This window comes from Crocodylus porosus, unplaced genomic scaffold (genome assembly GCF_001723895.1).
Source record: "Crocodylus porosus isolate Cpor-Errol unplaced genomic scaffold, CroPor_comp1, whole genome shotgun sequence".
NCBI classification, from domain to species: Eukaryota; Metazoa; Chordata; order Crocodylia; family Crocodylidae; genus Crocodylus; species Crocodylus porosus.
In genome coordinates, this window is record NW_017728937.1 from 5,612,007 (window position 1) to 5,618,817 (window position 6,811).

Genomic DNA, 6,811 nt, shown 5'->3' on the forward strand with positions numbered 1-6,811 from the left:
GATGGCATTTTTTCCTCATTGTATTACAAGCAATAGTAGGGATATGTAGGAACCTGTAGTGCAGGATACTCAGCCCTCTTAATAATTATTATCAGTGAACTTATGCACATGATCATGCAAGAAAAGAGTCAAATAGCAGCAGTCTTCTTTATCCTGAGCTTGTTTCTCCATAATCTTAGTATAGTTAGGAGTACACCTGTAGGTATCTGTTGCTTAAGGCCATTGGTCTGTAGACTGTGTTTTGCCAGACTTTGGAGTTCTGCGATAGGTCAGGGGTTTTGCAGAAAGCCAAAGGATAATGGCAGTGTGCTGCCATTGCTAGGCCAGGTTGCTTGGATCCATGTCATCTCACATGGCCTGTGAAGCCAAGAGTGCGGTTTCTGCAGCAGAAGTCATATGAATGGATGCCATGACTTTATGAAGTTTGAAAACCACTGGCTTAATCCAAAGTTTTGCCTCAAGGGGCAAAAATTGAACTGGGTTGTAATGACAATTCAAATAATGCAAGCATGAAAAACTTTAAATAAACTAACTCTAGTACAGTGCTCTCCAACCTTCAAGTAGGAGATCACATTTGGCATTTAAAAGCAACCCAAGACCTACCCTGTGCTGCCCCCACCACTGCCTGCCCACCCCACCACCTAGCAGTTAAGTCTGTGGGGTGGGAAGTGGGGAAGGGGGCTGATCAAGGCAGAGGGAGAAAACATTATTTGGGGGTACACCCCCCCAGCCAGGGGGCCACTCAGCTTACCCTGTTCCTGCCTCTGTGGCACTGTCCTTTACCATGAGGCCTTGATCTAGCCCCCACCTCTTCTCCACAGACTGACCTGCTGGGTTGAGGTGCAAACAGCAGGCACTCAACTTCCCATCCCAGCCCTCAGATAGGCACCAAGAGGCTCAGAGATTTACTGGTGGATCAAGATCTACTGGTTGGTAACCACTGTTCTAGTACATGTGGATAATTATATAGTATTGTACTGGGGAAACAGCATATGGTTATGTAGACCACCACAATGAAAAAGCATATACCAGGACACTGCTAAGGTTGTGAACATAGCATTTATCATTATCATTTCCTGGAGGTGTTCCTGCAAAGAGAGAGTTTGGGCTGAGATGGCACTTCCTTTTCAAAATTCTGTTTTCAGTGGCTTATTTCTTTCCACCCCTTTCCTTCTTTCCCTCAAAGAGGAGTTTTGGCTTATTCTCCCTTCCCTGCTACCTTGGTGAATGTCTTTGTAAGGCTGTCAGGATTCAAAAAAGGTTGTCAAATTTCTATTTTGCTTCCTTGCTCCCCTTTCAGCAAAAGGAAAAAAAAAAAAAAGCATGGTGAGCTAAGTCTTGCCAGCATCTCTGCAGCAAGGATTAGAAGTTAGGTGACTGTGATTAAGGCACTCCTTTTCTTCCTGTGCACCCACCTTTGCAGCTCACTGTGGGTCTGTTGTAGCAGTATGATGGGAATGCTTTTCCTACGTCTTTGCTGGAGTTCCTGAGGGCTTTGATGGGGAGGTGTGGCCTTGGCCCCCCTTAAATTGGCCACAGATGTCTATGGTACTGCAGGTGTTGGTTCTCTGACTTAATAGATTGTAGTGCTGCTGGTGTCTTAATTCAACAGTCAGCCTGATTTTTGTTGCTTCTTCCAAGCTTTTGCTGTGATGATTCACTTAAATTTGCAGGTGGATTTTTCTCTTCTCTCTTTGGCCATACTAGGAATTTCTTCCTGGGAGCAGGAAGAGAATGAGTGTTGTGTGGAGCCAAACATGCACTAGTATTTAAGAAATTAGGTAGTAGGCCTCATTCATATCTCTTGCTTATTTACTTTCATGATCACCTAATACTAGGTAACTATTCAGCAAACAGCAGTAAAGAAAAAGGGTACAGGTTTCTATACTACTTTGATAGGATGTTAATAAGACACTTTCTTCTTTAGTCTGTTCCTGTAACCCTATTTATAGTTATCTTTTACTGCACATACATGTGCAGTGTTCCTTAACTGAGTAATGAAAGACCTTCTTGCAGTGCCTGTGCAGGTATTGTTAAGGTTACTGTGGGGACCTTGAGTGCATGTTCCATGAAGGGTTTTGTGCTACTTAGAGCTCAGTACTGTTCCAATATGGATGTTTTCTCTTCTCCCAGACCCTGTTGTCAGGACCCAATGCTGTATACACTGCCATTCTCTCAGACGCTCTGCTGGACTGAAGATGCCTTGTACCTTCATAAGTGTACTAGCTGTGAATGCTTCCAGAAGCAGGAGGGCTGCTCCTCCTGATATCTACTTGTGCGAGTTCTCCTCTAGCACACTGTGTCAGTACATCAGCATTGCTATGAGGATTATTTTCATAAGTGTTTATGCCCCCCCTCCCTGCTTGTGAGAGAGCATGTTTGATGCATTTCAATAATTGCAACACTTAAGGCAGGGAAAACTGCTTGGAAGGAATAAGTAGCAATTCTGTCCTATGGTTCAGTGGCTTGTTCTTACAGCTCAAATTGAAATATGAGATTCATGGTATGAAAGACTCATTGAAATGAATACTTGATGAATAAGAAAGACTTCCTCCTTTGAAGACATGGTGAGGTGGCTTTTAACCAGTCCTCTTGATTACTGAGAGCAGATAGCTAACTTGTGAGTGTGATGTGAGCCTACTTTAAATAAACAGGAGTATTATTTGGTCTGTATGAAAGATGCCTTCTCTATCTTCCCTCTGTCGGGCTCAGTGGTCTAAGGCAGTGGTTCTCAACCTTGGTAAGCTCCAGGTACCCCTTGGAAAATGCCAGCTCTTAGTTTTCAGCTGCTCTTTGATTGTGGAGAAATTATAGAGCAGTTTTCTGTAGCAAAGAACTCAGAAAGACCACAATAGGTCAGAATATTTTTAGCACCATGGATTCCTATTTAAAATCTGTGGGCTTGTCCTGTGAATCATGTTTGCACACCTAACAGTGCTAACATGGCACTCTGCTCAAAAATCCCTGGTTTAGGTGTATGATTCTTAAACTGAATCTGAGTAGTCTTGGGTTCAAATCCCAGATGAACCCCCAAGTGAGGTCTTGCTTTCTGGTGGAATAGAGGAAGTACAGGTAGGGCAAGTAAAGTGTTTGGAGTTGAACAGAGAGATAAGGATGGGAGAAACTAATAGAGTTGATATACCATAGTAATAGTCTGGATATAGAAAGGATAGTAAAAGTAGGCACAATATCATGGAAGCACACTTTTAGTTTTTATTTAGAAGGTTAAGCTGAGCTTAGAAACAGGTTTGGGTTCCTGTGCTTGTCAATGCCTGCTGGAGGAGGGGCAGTGTACCTTCATATGTTCTGTATCTTTTGGAAGGAAGGGTCAAGCTGACTATAATACGTTGGTATCTCTTGTCATCATGGCTTTGTGCGTTGTGTTTGCTGTTGCTATATATACCACAGGGATGGTTCTAACAGTGGCTGGAGCACAGTCTTAACTTTGTCATTCTTGGCTTTTTCTGCACAGTCATCAAAAAACCTGGCAAAACTGGGGGCTGAGTTTCTCAGTCGCCTGCAAATGAATTACGCTAACTTCTATGATACAAAAAATGAAGCCAGATGGTTCTGAGATGTGTAAAGTGCACAAAACCAGTTCTGGCTCTCCTAAAAGAAAGTTTATCTAACCCTGCCATTTTGTGTCTTTCAGTCTAATACCCCCTTGTTGGCCTTGTCAACATACCTCAAAAGAGCCCTTATGGGGCATCCTTAGCAAAATTCAGCCTAGCACTGTCAGTGACTTCCCTTTTTATGTTATATTGATTCAGCATTAATTTCTGGGCTGGCCCCTTTAAATTTTCCCCGCATTTGAAAAGTTGGCTTCATCAAGATGGATTATTTCCAGATTGTTTAGCAAGTGATTGCTTAGAGATCTGCTTGAGGATAGGGCTCCTCCCCCCATCTCAGCAGCAGAGATGGCCCAGGTGGAAGAAGGCTAAGAATAGAGCTAAACTGAGGTGTTTCAAAGCTTTTCCATCTTATTCTTCCAGAGAGGCTGTCTTTCCTGTTCCTCCTCTCCACTGTACAGTCATCTGAGAATTGCAGAGGGGTATGTGTGTGTGGGTAGAGGCATGGGGGAAATTAAAATCTTCAAACCACAAGATCCTCCCCATTACAGAGAGCAGTTGAGAGTGAAAACTGTAAAGAGGAGGAAGAGGAGGCTGGAATGAACCCTGCATTCCTCTCCCTGCTGCAGAGCAACCACATTTGAAGAACAGAAGCCACAACCTCTGAGACCTACATGAGAGGATAAAAATATTTGAAGGCATTCAGTTCCCATGCAACCTCTGTTTTTTTTCTTAAAGCAGGATCTTATGTTGACACTTAGAATCATAGAAAAACTTCATTCATCACATCCTGGCTGGAGGGATTTATCTTCTAAACTAAGCAACTCTAGCACTTTGGTGTTTCTCATTTTGTATGCACAGTCTAATGCTGTTATGTGTTCCTCCCCCATTCCTTCACAGCCTCAAAAGCTAGCATTTAAATGGTATGGGGATGAATATTATAGAAAACTCCAAGATGAAAAGAATTAGATTAACTAAGCATAGTGAAGGAAAATTAAGTAGGTTTGGCACAATGGCAGATGGATTTTTTTTAATATCACCTATCTGCAGCCTGACCCAAAACAAAACCTTAGAACAAAAAATGCCCAAAAATGAGGGTGCCAATCTGACTCCAAGTATCTTAGTTTTAGACTTGCTGGAGACATAGGCTCATCCATCATGCATCTCATCATGCCTCCTTTGCTCTAATACCACTTGGAGGAAGTAGTAGATATGCTGGAGGGTAGGGCTAGGATGCAGAGAAGCAAATTGGAGGACTGGACCAAAAGAAATCTTATGAGGTTCAAGAAAGATAAGTGCAAAATCCTGCACTTAAGATGGAACAATCCCATGCACTGCTATGGGCTGGGGACCAAATGGATAAGTAGCAGCTCTGCAGAAAAGGACTGGGAGTTGCACCCCTTTGGAGAGGTGGTAATATAGGCCAACCGTATGCCCTTGTTGCAGAGAAGGCTAATGGTATACTGGGATGCATTAGTATGAATGTTGCCAGCAGATCAAGGGAAGTGATTATTCCCCTCTGTTTGGCAATGGTCACATCTGGAGTACTGCATTCAGTTTTATGCCCCCCACTACAGAAAGGATGTGGAAAAATTGGAGAGAGTTCAGCAGAAGGCAATGAAAATGGTGAGGGGTCTGGGGCACATGACTTACGAGGAGAGGCTGAGGGAACTGGGCTTTTTAGTCTGGAGAAGAGAAGACTGAAGGGGGGATTTAATAGCAGCCTTCAACTACTGAAGGGTGGTTCCAAAGAGGATGGAGTTAGACTGTTCTCAGTGCTGGCAGGTGACAGAATAAGGAGCAATGGACTCAAGTTGTAGCAAGGGAAGTTTAGGTGGGGGATTATGGAAAACTTTCTCACTAGCAGGGTAGTAAAACACTGGAACAGGTTACCCAGACAGGTGGTGGAATCTCCATCCTTGGAGGTTTTTAAGATCTGGGTAGACAAAGCTTTGGCTGGGATGATCTAGTTGGGGATGGTCCTGCTTTGAGCAGGAGGTTGAGCTAGATGACCTCCTGAGGTCCCTTCCAGCCCTATTTTTTTATGATTCTGTGATCTGTCCTCAGATCTCAAAAACCTGCAACTTCAGCACCACTTAGTCAAACCTGACCTTTTCAATTACTGTGTTCTGTTATATTCAGTTATTTACACTGTTATCACCGTGGCATTTGAACATATTACAGTAAATGGGAGCATCCTCTTGAAATTGGAAAGATCTCATCCTCCGTCCTTTTGTGAAAGAGAGGGAAATAAATTCCCTTATGCCCATAGTCCTCTACTTGAAGGAAATGAAGAGATTCCCGTTGACTCAGCTAAACACTTGGTAAAGCCCCTTCTGTAAAGAAATCAAGAAAGAACAATTTGGACATCCAGTTGGACACTTGAGAATTCCTGCAAGATGGTGTTACTCTGGAGATAGTTCTCTTCCCACCACTCAGACAAAACATGTGGAAATGAATTGCAGCTCTTCAGAATAGTGGGTTCTCCCTTGGCATATCTGTGATCACTGCTGCCCTCACAGTTGGTATGTCCCCTTATTATCTTCCTTGTCCTGCTAGCCTCCATTCCCTGTCTTCGATACTGTGCTTAAGATATGGCTGACATTTCTTAGTATGTCCATAAACTGGTTAGTTTGTATTCTGTGTAGCTGTCAGATTTTAAAAAGTGGTATTTTATCTTGCGTGCAGAGCAAATTACCTTTGTCTGCATTGCACACACATATTGTCGTATGTATTTTTTAAATCACTATAGTGAGATTTCATCAGGAGTTCAGGAACATGAAATCAGAGTCAGGGGAAGGTTATTGTTGAGCAGAGATGTGTTATTGAGTACATCATATACTAATGAAAACTTTTTTTTCCCTCCCACAGTCCTTTCTCCCTGCATTTTGTGCCTATTCCTGGGTCAGTGTTTCACTTTCTGTAACCCATTTTCATGCCCCCTGTCTCTTAAGAGACATAAGGAAAAAGGAACATGTTTTTCCTGACTCTTACAGGAGTAAGTCATTGTGAAGACCTCAGGAGCCTTAGCCTGATTTAGCTGAATGGGAAAAACTGGGCCATTCACCAAGTACAGCATTGTCCTGAAAGTCTCCAAAAGTTCCAGGCCTGGAAGAACAAGTCCTTTCTTTAGACAGAAATCCTTCTCCTCTGTGTGCAGCTAGTTAATTGTTCCTCTGCCTCCAGCCCTTTGCTGTTGGTGAAGAGAATTTGTTGATCTATCTGAGGCCTGGTTAGAGCTT

General features: G+C 43.0%; 1 long non-coding RNA gene across 1 annotated transcript; it reads right to left on the reverse strand.

Annotated features, from left to right (window-relative positions):
• Positions 1–1,037: 1,037 nt before the first annotated feature.
• On the reverse strand, positions 1,038–1,511 carry LOC109318129. The gene is made up of 2 exons (XR_002103190.1): positions 1,416–1,511; positions 1,038–1,293 (listed from the first exon to the last, which is right to left on the reverse strand). It is a non-coding gene; the product is annotated as an uncharacterized LOC109318129 (long non-coding RNA).
• Positions 1,512–6,811: the final 5,300 nt, after the last annotated feature.